The sequence below is a fragment of the Pseudophryne corroboree genome, chromosome 1 (genome assembly GCF_028390025.1).
Source record: "Pseudophryne corroboree isolate aPseCor3 chromosome 1, aPseCor3.hap2, whole genome shotgun sequence".
In the NCBI taxonomy this organism is placed as follows: domain Eukaryota; kingdom Metazoa; phylum Chordata; class Amphibia; order Anura; family Myobatrachidae; genus Pseudophryne; species Pseudophryne corroboree.
The window spans coordinates 80,736,220-80,751,849 of NC_086444.1; positions in this window are offsets into that span (position 1 = coordinate 80,736,220).

Here is a 15,630-nt window from a genome sequence, read left to right on the forward strand (position 1 = left end):
TGAGAAATTTAGAAAAAAATATAAAATGAAGTAAATAGTGTTTATAATATGTCAACCTTAGGTTCAGTTATGTGGTGAAGGACTGGTTTTGCCGATTAAATTCAGTATAAGCAATTTGAATTGTTCATGGACCACCAAACTACGGCACCACTACAAGGCCTCCCCTATCCCCCCCTTCCCACCTTTCCCAAGGAACCCCAGGGTCTCAAGGCCCCCTGTATGGAAACTACTGCCATAAAATAAACTTATTTTTATAACTACATGTAATACACCTTAGATCTCAGTTCCTTTAAGGTTTTATATCCTTGTATACAGTAAACTACACATATTTGAAAATCCTACACCAGGCACAAGTAATAATTCAGATGCGTTGTTGACCGGCGGCCGGAATCCTGGTGGTCAGCATACCGATGACGGGGTCCTGACTGCCAGCATGCCGGGAGAGGGGCAAGCAAAACGAAGCCCCTTGCTGCGGGCTTCACGCTGCGAGCTTGGTGGCTTGCTGCGCTCACCACAGGTTGTATTCCCTCTCTATGGGTGTCATGGACACCAACTAGTGGGAATAGTCCTCCGCCCCACTGACGGCATTCTGTGGCCGGGATCCCGGTGGTGGTATGCTGACCGCCGGGATGGTGACTACATCCCATTTAGATGACTATGTGGGAGTTTTAGCATTATTATCCTATCTGTATATAAAAAGTGTTGAAAGGGGAGAGCGCTACTGCGCAGATTCCATACTGTTCCCTCAGGAAGGCTTCACTCCCTGTACCAAGATGGCTGCTGACCTAAATCCTGCACATAAATGCGGCGGCATCTTGTCAATGTCTTAGAGCATTACTGTGGGAGACAGTAATTTTTCACTTAACTCCTCAGAGACCTGAGATTATCAGAGATCCACAACACTTCCAGTGATCCTGCCGAATAACACCCCTCTCATCTCAACCTCCGCTCAGTGAGAACCAGTGTGTAACAGTGATTAAGTGGGGTTCATAGAAATATTTTATGCAATTCACAGTATGAGCTTACCATCTTCAGAGTGTTGGAGAATTATTATACATTTTTATTTTTTGGTCAGATAATTTTTTTTTTATTATTTTATAATGTAACTGGACCCTGTATTGTTATTTTCCCCCCAGCTCACTTTAAAATAGTTATAAAGGAGAAAGATATCTAAAAGCAATTATAGAGTAAGACCATTTTCCTTACTGTGTAATCTGCAAACTAGGTGTCCTGTTAGTTGCTTTTCATTTTACCTTTGTATGGCTTACTGCCATGTTTTACTTATAGCACAGTGTAATCTATGTAGTGGACCCAAAATGGCTGCCTCACATGGTACTCTCTTGTGTAGAATAAACAATGCATGGTTCTAAACTCTCCTAATATATTTGTCTCCCTAAGTATGTGTCATTTCTTCACCTTTTGAGAGAATTTATTTATTAAGACAACTTCAAGCAAAATATATTTAAAAAATAAATGTCTATTTTTATTTTAAGCAAAATGTAGCCTTTTTTGTTCTACTACTACTTCTTCTTCTTCTTCTTCTTCTTCTTCTTCTTCCTCTTCTTTAAAAACACCACACCGTCTTTAAGAAAAAAGTTTATTAGTCAGGGTCTTCACCTGGGGGCGGCAGCCTTTAAGTTCTTTAGCATAGCTGCCGCCTTCCCAGGGCTTCCAGCTTCTTCACCTGGTGGGCGGCGGCTGTTTTGCATAGCACTTGGAGAACCACAATTGCCAGCATGTCCGGACATAAAGGGCCCCCTGGCACCTGTAAAGAAAATATTAAAATAAAAACACCACACCGTCTTTAAAAAATTTTTTATTAGTCAGGGTCTTCACCTGGGGACGGCGGCATTTAAGCACTTTTGCATGGCTACTGCCTCTCCAGGGCTTCCGCCGTCTTCACCTGGGGGGCCGCCGCCTCCCCAGGGCTTCCGGCGTCTTTCTCCGGCGTCTTCACTTAGGAGGCAGCGGCCTTTAAGCTCTTTTGCATGGCTGCCGCCTTCCCGGCTCTTCCAGCGTCTTCACCTGGTGGACGGTGGCTGTTAAGCTTTTTTTGCATAGCACTTGGAGAACCACAAGTGCCAGCATGTCCGGACATAAAGGGCCACTGGCACCTGTAGTCCACCTGTAAAAAAAATATTAAAATAAAAACACCACTCCGTCTTTAAAAAAAGTTTATTAGTCAGGGTCTTCACCTGGCGGCGGCGGCCTTTAAGCTTTTTTGCATGGCTGCCGCCTCTCCAGGGCTTCCGACGCCTTCACCTGGGGGGCTGCCACCTCCCCAGGGCTTCCGGCGTCTTCACCGGGGAGGCAGCGGCCTTTAAGCTCTTTTGCATGGCTGCCGCCTTCCCAGGGCTTCCAGCGTCTTCACCTGGTGGGCGGCAGCCGTTAAGCTCTTTTGCATAGCACTTGGAGAACCACAAGTGCCAGCATGTCCGGACATAAAGGGCCCGCTGGCACCTGTAGTCCACCTGTAAAGAAAATATTAAAATAAAAACACCACACCATCTTTAAAAAAAAGTTTATTATTCAGGGTCTTCACCTAGGGGCGGCGGCCTTTAAGCTCGTTTGCATGGCTGCCGCCCATCCAGGACTTCCAGCGTCTTCTTTCTTCAGGAGCTCTTCCGCCGTCGGACTGACGCCGATGCCTCGTGCTGACTTATATAAGTCAGCCGGAGGGGCCGGGGTGATGACGCAGCGAGCCGTGATTGGCTCGTGGTTGCCATCTTGAATTTAAATAATTACGCTGAGGTGCAATTTTTTAAATTGGTATTGCTCCGCTGCCAAACTCTGCAGAATGGCAGTGCCATTAATACTCTCACTGCCACCAATGCCCACACCTCCGCGCACCCATATAGTGATGGCAGCGGATCCAGTGACGGATCCTCTGGCCAATCACTGTGGCCTCACTGACAGGGGCGTGCTTTCATGGGTTGAAAGCACGTCCCTGTATGAAAGCAGCACCTCTAATGGTGCTGCTTTCCCATGCATTTCCAATGGACTTTTAATGCCCATGGCTAGGCCCCCGCCCCACGCTCCCACACCCTTCCCCATTCACAATGGGAGGCACCACGATCGGTGCCTCCCAAACACATTTAAACAGGGATAATGATTAGATTAATATAAAGGAGATACTTATGACACAGAATACAGTATGTGTCATAAGAATCTTCTTTATATTATTTTAATCATTAATGACAAGGGAGGCACTGCCTCCCCTGCCTTTCCTGACTGCACGTCCCTGGTTTGCCCAGACCACCCGCCCACCAACTAACCTTGCCTAACCCAGTCTTCCCATCTGTCACCTCAAATCTGATATTTTGACCTATTTACCCGGCAGGAGAAAAACGCACCTATACGTCAATGGTGAGAGAGTGAAAAAAGAGAGCAAGAAATAAGTGGGGCATGGAGAGCCCACCGGGGCAATGCAGAGGTAAAGGTCCATGCTTATGGGTGTGGCCTGCTGCCACAGAGGCTTGGATAACATGGTATAGGCCCATGATAAATATATATAGTAAATACTGCTAGTGCATGCATGATAATGTACCAGATTAATAACCGCAATGCACTGTAGATAATATGTATAATGTACAATTCAAGTGCACAGACGGGACCTGATCCATAGACGAGGAGGTGGGCCCCCAGGCAGTAGGGCCCACCGGTGGCTTCCCCTGTACCCCTATGAGTTATGACTGTCCCCCTCCCCCCTCACTCCCTGAGTGGGAATGAGGGGGGAGGGGGACAGTCATAACCACCATAGCATTCATTTCTGACGCTAACAGGAATTATAACTGTACAAATGTAGCCATTCTCGTTGTGGCTACATCTTAAGGCGATTGCGCCTTGTTAGTCGCGACCACACCGCGTACGTCTGGACATCTAAGACATGTGTGTGCCCCATTCACATGGATGGGGGCGGCAAATGCCGCAACTCGACATAGCTAGGCACAGGAGCGCATATTGCGTCGAGGGTGCACGTTTCCCTCAGATGTAGCCATGATCAGCATGGCTACATCTGTATATAGTATTGGATAAAAACAAAGGTAATGATTAAAGCACAATTTAATTCTCTTACATCTCTACATATTAATAAAAATGGATCAGCGTGCAACACTGGTACACTGGGATTTAGGCAGGCAGAGAGAGAGAGAGAGAGAGGGTAAAGCACCCTTCATATGTCTCCAATGGCCCATTTGCAGCCGCTTGTGGATGTTAAGTAATGGCACTGTCCCAGTAGGTGTGAGATTTTGTTTTTATCCAATACTATGCTATCCCCAAGGTCGTAAGTCTTATATTATAATAGTCATGCTAAACATCTGCCGACGATTCAAAATAAGCTGCTCTTATCTTTGTCCAGTCACTAACCTTCTACCAGTGTGCTATGCCGTGCCAGGCCTCTGAAAGCATATGCAAGAGACAGCAACAGCATAGCCCTGACATAGGCAGTTTCCATTATGACATCACTGCATGACCTCACACACCCCACCAGACCGGCAAAGACTGGTGATTTCTGGTTTGAGGCCCTTGTCTTTTACATGATTGACCTAAGGGAAATGTGACTTAAAATTATTACATGAGAAAAATTTTATTACTGCCATTTGCCGTCAGTTTTGCTCACTTAGTGGCATTTAATATTGTGATGTTTATTTTATATTTTACAAATAGAGCCTGATTCAGGTTGGATCGCAATCGCAATAAGCGATCCAACGGTAAAAATTGCTAAGAGGATCCGGGATCCTGCGCAGGGCCCATCCTGCGCATGCGCCTGCATTTTCTACGGCGCCCCACAGAAAATGCGATTGCTTCTGCCTGTCTATGAGGCAGAGATGGTCACGGGGGGAGGCAATGCTCCATTTCAAAGACGGAGATGGAGTATTGCAGGGACGAGACTTCAAAACAGGGGCGGCAACGGAGAAACAGGGGGCGTAGTCGCGGCAGCTGCATGACATCACACGCAGCCGATGCTATCACAAAAATGGCTGTGGGTCTCATGCGGGCGCCTAACATGTGGGGCATACTAGCCCTGTGCTGGGCGTTCCCCCGCATGTCAGAGAATCTAATCATAAATGTGCTAAATTTAGCACCTCTAGGATCAGGTCTGAATCACCCCCAGGGAACAAAAAAAAGGCCCAAATTATGTGATTTTTGAAAACAAAAAAACAAAACCAGTCACGGCAGTTTGGCAAAAACCAAATACAAAGCCGGATGACGAATCAGGGCCAATTCCAAATCCAGCAAAAATGGTCCTGTGCACATCTCTAGTAATATTCTAACACCACATTGAGTTTGCTAGCATTGTATGCATAGGGATGTGCTGATATGAGACTTTCTCTTTAACTCCTGTTTTATTGAGTTTAATAAATTATTCCTGTAGTTTAGCTGTTCATTCAAAACTTGGGATCAGTGCTACCATATGGTCCCTACTGGTCTGCACATGTGCACTGATGTTGCTTGCAAACTGGTAGCTGCATTAGATGTTGTTGCATTCCACAGGAGGAGCTAGATGCATATATCCAGTTTTGCGATCCACATGGCACAGTTCGGGAGCACCAGTGCCACATTTTACACATGGTACCCTGAGGTTACCGGCAGAGAGGTACATCTCTGCCTGACCGATTACTTGACTTAAGTGTAATGTTTTTTTGTTGCGCTTTGACCTTTGGGGCCTTGTGTTAATATTGTTGCTATAGGATGTGATACCACTACCAGGCAGGCCATGTGGTCCAAATTAAACTACTGTACATGTACTTTGCTGTCTTTTTGTACATTATTCTGTTGGTATAAACATACTTGCCTACGCTCCCTCATTCTGCAGGAGACTCCCTGAAATAGAAGCAATCTATTAAACTCCCTGAATAATCCAGCAATCTCACTGATTGCACCTTAACCCCTGATGGGGGGTAAGGTAGAGAATAGAATATCAGTCGGTAAGAGTAATTCTAGAAAGGTACTTGTAAATAATGGTAAGTTACCATTAAAGCAAAAGGGCAAAGGAAATATTAACATAAAATGTCTGCTTGCGAAAGCAAGAAGCCTATCAGGTAAAATGGGGGAATTGGAATGGCATGTATCAAAAAATCAGTATGATATTATAGGTATTACGGAAACATGGTGGGACGACTCTCACGACTGGGTTACTAATTTGGAGGGATATTCACTTCTCAGGAGGGACAGGGCTACCAAAATGGGAGGAGGGGTATGTCTCTTTGTAAAACCATCTCTAAAACCAAACTTAATATATGTTATTTACGAGGGGACTGGTGATAATGTGGAATCACTATGGGTTGAGATCACTAGTGGGGGCACTGAAATAAAGAAACTAGTCATTGGCACGTGCTACAAGCAACCAGATATTAGCATACGTGACGAGGAACTGCTCTCACAGCAAATTGAAAAAGCTACGGGAATGGGAGACATCCTAGTGTTGGGGAGACCTTGGGAAACAGTGATCACTATATGATCACATTCAGCATCAGTTTTAAGAAACATAGCTATAAGGAATCAACAAAAACATTAAACTTTAGAAAAGCTAACTTCAATATGCTGAGACAGGCACTAAACAACATTGACTGGAAAGTTTTGTTTCATGGTAAAGACACATCGGAAATGTGGGATGCTTTAAAAGGGTTGCTTGATAGCAATATTCACAAATTCATACCCTTGGGCAGTAAACGCAAGAGTAATAGACTCAAATCAATGTGGCTTAATAAGCATGTCAAAGAAGCAATGGCTAAAAAGAGGTGTTCTTTTAAAGCATTTAAAACTAATGGAGGGGAGGAGTCATTCCAGTATTACAAAGAATGCAATAAAAGATGCAAAAAAGTAATAAGGGCAGCTACAATTGTAAATGAAAAACAAATTGCTATAGAGAATAAAGCCAATCCCAAAGAGTTTTATAAATACATAAACATTAAAGGGTTAAAATAGGCCCATTAAAAGATGAACTGTGAGCCTTGGAAACGATGACAAAATAAAAGCGGATATACTGAACAGCTTTTTTTCACCAGGGAGGATCAGACGGTGTTAGTAGTGCATAACGACAGTGAAGGTAATGATTCTTGGCTAGATGCTTGTTTAAGTGAGGAAATAGTCCTGGAGAGACTAAGCAACATAAAGATTAATAAATCACCGGGACCAAATGGTTTTCATCCGAGGGTTATTATGGAGCTTAAGGCACAGCTTGCAAGACCCTTATACTTGATTTTCTATAGTTCCATTAAATCGGGTATGGTACCGATGGATTGGCGTATAGCTGAGGTAGTGCCATTATTTAAAAAGGGTTCTAAAAATCATCCTGGGTACTATAGACCAGTTAGTTTAACCTCTACAGTGGGTAAAATATTGGAAGGAATTTTGAGGGATAGCATAGAGGATTATCTGCGGAATACTAAGTTTATTAGCAGGAGTTAGCATGGGTTTGTGAGGGACAGATCATGTCAAACTAACTTAATTAGCTTCTATGACGAAGTGAGCGATAATCTTAACCAGGGAAAAGCAGTGGATGTGGTCTATTTAGATTTTGCAAAAGCCTTCAATACAGTGCCTCACAAGAGACTGATCATCAAATTAAGGGAACTTGGCCTAGGATACACTGTTTGTACATGGATAGGTAATTGGCTGGATAACAGGGTACAACGAGTAGTGGTCAATGAGATGTTCTCCAGCTGGGCACTAGTAGTCAGCGGTATACCACAAGGGTCCATATTTGGTCCGATACTGTTCAATATATGTATTAATGACCTAGGAATAGGCCTGGGAAGCATAGTATCAATCTTTGCAGATGATACTAAACTGTGTAAGGTAATTAATTCAGAAATAGATGTGGAGTCTCTACAGAATGACTTATTTAAACTTGAATTTTGGGTGTCTAAATGGGGAATGAGGTTCAATATTGAAAAATGCAAAGCTATGCATTTTGGGATTAAAAACAAACTTGCATCCTATTCACTTAATGGGAAAAATATAGGGGTATCAGTAGTGGAAAAAGATTTGGGGGTTCTCATAGATAATACACTCAATAACAGTACAGTGTCAAAATGCAGTGAAGAAGACAAGTAAAGTCCTTGCTTGCATAAAACGGGGTATTGAAACCAGGGACCAGGATGTAATCATGCCGCTGTACAAATCATTGGTACGTCCGCATCTGGAATATTGTGTTCAGTTTTTGGCACCATATTATAAAAAAGATATTGCAGAACTCGAAAGAGTTCAAAGGCGTGCTACTAAACTGATTAAAGGGTTAGAGACACTGGAGTACGAGGAAAGGCTAACTATGTTAAATATGTATACTCTAGAAAAGAGGCGTCTAAGAGGAGATATTATTAATATCTTCAAATATGTAAAGGGTCATTACAAGGAGTTAGCAGGGGATTTGTTTATTAATAGAACTCTGTATAGGACACATGGACACTCACTGAGGTTAGAGGAGAGAAAATTCCATACAAAACGTAGGAAAGGGTTCTTCAGGGCAATAAAGATTTGGAACTCCCTGCCGGAGAAGGTAATAATGGCGGACTCTGTAAATGCATTCAAAATCAGATTGGACAGCATTCTAGCTGAAAAAAGTATAACCTGGGCAGAGTCAAGGTCTGCAGAAGCATGACCGGAACACCGTCAGTGCAGTGCTATATGCTGGAAGTCCAACTGCACTAAGTGAGTGTAATAATTCCACTCATACTGTATTTATTATTTATTTATTTATTAACAGTTTCTTATATAGCGCAGCATATTCCGTTGCGCTTTACAATTAGAACAACAGTAATAGAACAAAACTGGGTAAAAATAGACAGGCCCTGCTCGCAAGCTTACAATCTATAGGGAAATAGGCATAGATACACACGGATAGATGCTACCTATTGCATAATGGTCCACCAGATTGCTAGGTTCTTAATGGGTTGTATGATGATACCCCACAAAGTTATCCAAGTGTCAGGAGGGTGTGAGACTAAAGAAAGACAAGATATGTGATGTTATGAATACTCTACAGAGGATGTAATTAGATAGGGAAGCACTGAAGGTTATGTGGGTGGGTCTGGAATTTGATAGGCTTGTCTGAAGAGGTGAGTTTTCAGGGAACATTTAAAGATTTGGAGACTAGAGGCGAGTCTTACTGTGCATGGGAGGGCATTCCACAGAGTGGGTGAAGCCCGGATAAAGTCCTGTAATTTTGAGTGTGAACAAGTAATGCGTGTGGATGAGAGACGTAGATCTTGTGCAGAGTGGAGAGGTCGGGTAGGGAGATATTTTGAGATGAGTGAAGAGATGTATGTTGGTGCAGTTTGGTTAATAGCCTTGTATGTGAGTAAAAGTATTTTATATTTAATACGGTAGAATACCGGTAACCAATGGAGGGACTGACAGAGCGGATCTGCAGACGATGAACGTCTGGCAAGGAAGATTAGCCTCGCAGCTGCATTCAAAATGGATTGTAGTGGTGAGAGCCTATGTTTGGGAAGACCGGTCAGGAGACTATTACAATAATCAATGCGGGAGATAATGAGAGCATGGATTAGAGTTTTTGCTGTGTCTTGTGTAAGATAAGGGTGTATTTTGGATATGTTTCTTAGATGTATGTAACATGATCTTGAGACAGATTGAATGTGGGTAAGAAAGGACAGTTCAGAGTCAAGAATGACACCTAGGCAGCGAGCTTGTGGGGTAGGGGTGATTGCAGAGTTCTCAACAGTGATAGAGATATCAGGTTGGAAACTACTATTGGCCGGTGGAAATATAATTAATTCTGTTTTGGAAATATTAAGTTTGAGGTGGCGAGATGTCATCCAAGATGAAATGGCAGAAAGGCATTCAGTGACACGTCCCAATACAGATGGTGACAAATCAGGGGAGGATAGGTAGATTTGAGTATCATCCGCATACAGATGGTACTGAAATCCGAAAGAGTTGATTAGTTTGCCAAGAGATGTAGTATAGATAGAGAAAAGCAGAGGACCTAGGACAGAGCCTTGCGGTACTCCAACTGAGAGAGGTAGCGAAGGAGAGGTGGAATCAGAGAAACGAACACTGGAGCGATTAGATAGGTAGGATGAGAACCAAGAAAGGGCTGTGTCCTGAATACCTAGGGATTGTAGTGTTTGTATGAGAAGAGAGTGGTCAACAGTGTCAAAAGCAGCTGAGAGATCAAGGAGAATAAGTAGAGAGTAATGCCCTTTAGATTTAGCAGTGACCAAATCATTCACTACCTTAGTCAGTGCTGTCTCTGTGGAGTGTTGGGCACGAAATCCTGACTGAAGTGGGTCCAGTAGGCTGTGTGAGTTAAGAAAGTGTGTGAGGCGAGTGTAGGCAAGTCTCTCCAGTAGCTTGGAGGGGCATGGGAGCTGAGAGATGGGACGGTAGTTAGAGAGAGAGTTCGGGTCAGAGTTTTGTTTTTTCAGAATGGGAGTAATCACTGCATGCTTGTATAGAGAAGGAAAGATACCAGTAGACAGGGAGAGATTACAGATTTTTGTTAAGGTTGGGATGAGCACAGTAGACAGAGCTTTACTAATTTGTGAGGGTATAGAGTCAAGGGGAGAGGTATTAGAGTAGGCAGATGAAAAGAGTGCAGATACTTCATCTTCATTTGTAGGATCAAAGGAAGAGAAGGTGTTAGAGGGTTCAGGCAGAGAATTGAGCAGGTCACTTGCTGTGGAAGAGCATACCATTTCATTTCAGATCTTGTCAATCTTGTCCTTGAAATAGGAAGCAAGATTTGCGCACTGACAGTGGCTGGTGGGTTAGGTGAGGGAGGGACAAGAAGTGATTTAAATGTATTAAAAAGTCGCTTGGGGTTAGAGGCTTGAGCAGAGATGAGAGATTGAAAATATGTTTGTTTGGCAGTGTCCAGAGCATTACGATAAGAGTGGTAGGTGGTCTTATATGTGAGAAAGTCACTTGAACTACGAGATTTACGCCACTGGCGTTCAACTTTTCGTGAGAGTTTTTGTAAGTGTCTAGTGTATTTAGAGTGCCACGGTTGACATCTAAGTCTACGTGGAGTGTGATGGGTAGCTGGAGCCACTTCATCAAGTGCTGTTACTAGAGTTTGGTTAAGGTGTGACACAGCAGTCTCTGTAGACTTTAGGGACATGGAGTTTGAAGTAATGGAGGAGAGCATGCATGTGATAAGGTTATGATCTGAGAGAGGGAAAAGAGTGTTAGTGATTTCAGAAACAGAGCATAGTCTGGTGAATACAAGATCAAGGCAGTGGCCCTCCTGATGAGTAGGGGAGTCAGTCCATTGGGAGAGGCCAAGAGAGGAGGTTAGAGAGAGTAGTTTAGAGGCATGGGGAGATTGTGGACTGTCAATAGAGAGATTGAAATCACCCATAATGATGGTGGAGATGTCAGAGGATAGAAAGTGAGGGAGCCAAGCAGAAAAATCTTCCAGAAACTTTTTGGGTTGCCCAGGTGGGCGATAGATAGCTGCAACACACAGAGAGAAAGGGGTGAAAATCCTAATAGAGTGTACTTCAAAGGATGTAAATGTGAGTGAGGGAACAGGTGGTAAAACGATGTGCGTGTAAGATTTGGACAGTAATATTCCAACACCCCCTCCTTTGAGGTTACCAGGCCTGGGGGTGTGTGTGAAGTGGAGGCCACCATGTGACAGTGCTGCAGGGGAGGCAGTGTCTGATTGTGTGAGCCAGGTTTCTGTTATAGCCAGCATACTGTATAGTCATTTTGGACAGGTTGGTATTGGGTGACCGGTGGTTGGGAGACTGGCGGTCACCATACCGACGCTGGGATTCCGTCTGTCAGATGGCCAGCAGGGGGGGGTTCGGCCAGCACAACAAAGACCCTTGTGGGCTCATTGCGCTTGCCACAGGTTCTATCCCACTCTATGGGAATAGTCCCTGTTGCTCGGCATGCCAACTGGCGGGCTAGTCAGTGTTCATGATGCCAGCGCTGGTATTGTAACCGCATCCTTTTTGGACTTGAGGAGCCTGCACACTGCAAGCATCTGTTTGTTCATTTATTGTTCCTCTCCCTGATGTTAGATCGAGACCATACATACTTCAGTCCTTTTCTAGGTCACTAAGCTATACAACAGTGAAAATGTGATATAAATTCATACAATAGTTTTTGTGTGATGCCAGAACGTACAGACACAGTCTAAATTTCTCTTTTTTTTGCCTCCATGGTCCATAAACAGTCCCTAGAAGTATAATTCTCAATAAAAAAATGTCTATGTACAGACACAACCCTTACAGTTTTATTATGTGTATATATTTTTATTGTAGGGTGTCCCTATTTATCTTTGGCTATGTAAGGCTTTGTGTGAACCCAATTTCCACTGTTGTTATGTTGTTTATTACTGTTCCAGTGTTTCAATGATAACCTCATTTAAGGACAAAACGATGAAAACTAGTGTGCCCTGAGCAGTCTCCAGGTGTGCTGCCATAGAAGCACATCCAGGCCCGTCAGTGTTTTGCTGTTACTGAGACCCTGGTGGGTTTAGTGGTTGCAGAGCCAGTTCTTATTTTGGACCCGGGCAGTGTTGGGCTCTTCTGGCTTTCTCAGATGTGGCTCAGGCATTACCTATGGAGAAGCTGTAACATGACATCATAGGACATGCAACTGCACCATGCATCACCATTATATTTGAATGTGCCTTGGCAATACTTAAATCTTGTTCATTGTGCCGCGAGATGTAAACGGTTGAAAATCTCTTTGCTGCAGTGTCGTCACCATGTTGTTATAAAAACAACAAAAGACGAGCATTGGTAGAGGAGGGGCCTGTCAGAAGCCCCAGTTTGCTACCCCTCCCCAGTATTCCTGTGCTGTAGCCAGTGTCAGTGGCGCCGTCTTCATGGTGATTTCTTTGGGAAGATGGCACTGCACATAGAAAGCAAAGACTCTGGCACTGCTCCTGATTGGCTTCTGGTCCATGAACACGGACCGGCACCTGATTTAAGATACCCGTGACATCGCCGTAGACCGGACTGGGGAGCAAGAGAGGTGTGCGCTGTGCTCTCCTGCCCTCGCTGCAAGCAAGGTGGTTGGGCCGCAAAAGGACCCCTGCCCACGGGCCACAAAAGGATGCGGTGGGAGCTGCGAGTTTGACACCCCTGCCCTAGAGTTTCAGAATTTCTGTCACGGCACCCCAAGACCATAGTTTCTTAGTGAGAAATTTAGAAAAAAATATAAAATGAAGTAAATAGTGTTTATAATATGTCAACCTTAGGTTCAGTTATGTGGTGAAGGACTGGTTTTGCCGATTAAATTCAGTATAAGCAATTTGAATTGTTCATGGACCACCAAACTACGGCACCACTACAAGGCCTCCCCTATCCCCCCCTTCCCACCTTTCCCAAGGAACCCCAGGGTCTCAAGGCCCCCTGTATGGAAACTACTGCCATAAAATAAACTTATTTTTATAACTACATGTAATACACCTTAGATCTCAGTTCCTTTAAGGTTTTATATCCTTGTATACAGTAAACTACACATATTTGAAAATCCTACACCAGGCACAAGTAATAATTCAGATGCGTTGTTGACCGGCGGCCGGAATCCGACTGCCAGCATGCCGGGAGAGGGGCAAGCAAAACGAAGCCCCTTGCTGCGGGCTTCACGCTGCGAGCTTGGTGGCTTGCTGCGCTCACCACAGGTTGTATTCCCTCTCTATGGGTGTCATGGACACCAACTAGTGGGAATAGTCCTCCGCCCCACTGACGGCATTCTGTGACCGGGATCCCGGTGGTGGTATGCTGACCGCCGGGATGGTGACTACATCCCATTTAGATGACTATGTGGGAGTTTTAGCATTATTATCCTATCTGTATATAAAAAGTGTTGAAAGGGGAGAGCGCTACTGCGCAGATTCCATACTGTTCCCTCAGGAAGGCTTCACTCCCTGTACCAAGATGGCTGCTGACCTAAATCCTGCACATAAATGCGGCGGCATCTTGTCAATGTCTTAGAGCATTACTGTGGGAGACAGTAATTTTTCACTTAACTCCTCAGAGACCTGAGATTATCAGAGATCCACAACACTTCCAGTGATCCTGCCGAATAACACCCCTCTCATCTCAACCTCCGCTCAGTGAGAACCAGTGTGTAACAGTGATTAAGTGGGGTTCATAGAAATATTTTATGCAATTCACAGTATGAGCTTACCATCTTCAGAGTGTTGGAGAATTATTATACATTTTTATTTTTTGGTCAGATAATTTTTTTTATCTATTTTATAATGTAACTGGACCCTGTATTGTTATTTTCCCCTCAGCTCACTTTAAAATAGTTATAAAGGAGAAAGATATCTAAAAGCAATTATAGAGTAAGACCATTTTCCTTACTGTGTAATCTGCAAACTAGGTGTCCTGTTAGTTGCTTTTCATTTTACCTTTGTATGGCTTACTGCCATGTTTTACTTATAGCACAGTGTAATTTATGTAGTGGACCCAAAATGGCTGCCTCACATGGTACTCTCTTGTGTAGAATAAACAATGCATGGTTCTAAACTCTCCTAATATATTTGTCTCCCTAAGTATGTGTCATTTCTTCACCTTTTGAGAGAATTTATTTATTAAGACAACTTCAAGCAAAATATATTTAAAAAATAAATGTCTATTTTTATTTTAAGCAAAATGTAGCCTTTTTTGTTCTACTACTACTTCTTCTTCTTCTTCTTCTTCTTCGTCTTCCTCTTCTTTAAAAACACCACACCGTCTTTAAGAAAAAAGTTTATTAGTCAGGGTCTTCACCTGGGGGCGGCAGCCTTTAAGTTCTTTAGCATAGCTGCCGCCTTCCCAGGGCTTCCAGCTTCTTCACCTGGTGGGTGGCAGCTGTTAAGCTCTTTTGCATAGCACTTGGAGAACCACAATTGCCAGCATGTCCGGACATAAAGGGCCCCCTGGCACCTGTAAAGAAAATATTAAAATAAAAACACCACACCGTCTTTAATTTTTTTTTTATTAGTCAGGGTCTTCACCTGGGGACGGCGGCATTTAAGCACTTTTGCATGGCTACTGCCTCTCCAGGGCTTCCGCCGTCTTCACCTGGGGGGCCGCCGCCTCCCCAGGGCTTCCGTCGTCTTTCTCCGGCGTCTTCACTTAGGAGGCAGCGGCCTTTAAGCTCTTTTGCATGGCTGCCGCCTTCTCGGCTCTTCCAGCGTCTTCACCTGGTGGACGGTGGCTGTTAAGCTTTTTTTGCATAGCACTTGGAGAACCACAAGTGCCAGCATGTCCGGACATAAAGGGCCACTGGCACCTGTAGTCCACCTGTAAAAAAAATATTAAAATAAAAACACCACTCCGTCTTTAAAAAAAAGTTTATTAGTCAGGGTCTTCACCTGGCGGCGGCGGCCTTTAAGCTTTTTTGCATGGCTGCCGCCTCTCCAGGGCTTCCGACGCCTTCACCTGGGGGGCTGCCACCTCCCCAGGGCTTCCGGCGTCTTCACCGGGGAGGTAGCGGCCTTTAAGCTCTTTTGCATGGCTGCCGCCTTCCCAGGGCTTCCAGCGTCTTCACCTGGTGGGCGGCAGCCGTTAAGCTCTTTTGCATAGCACTTGGAGAACCACAAGTGCCAGCATGTCCGGACATAAAGGGCCCGCTGGCACCTATAGTCCACCTGTAAAGAAAATATTAAAATAAAAACACCACACCATCTTTAAAAAAAAGTTTATTATTCAG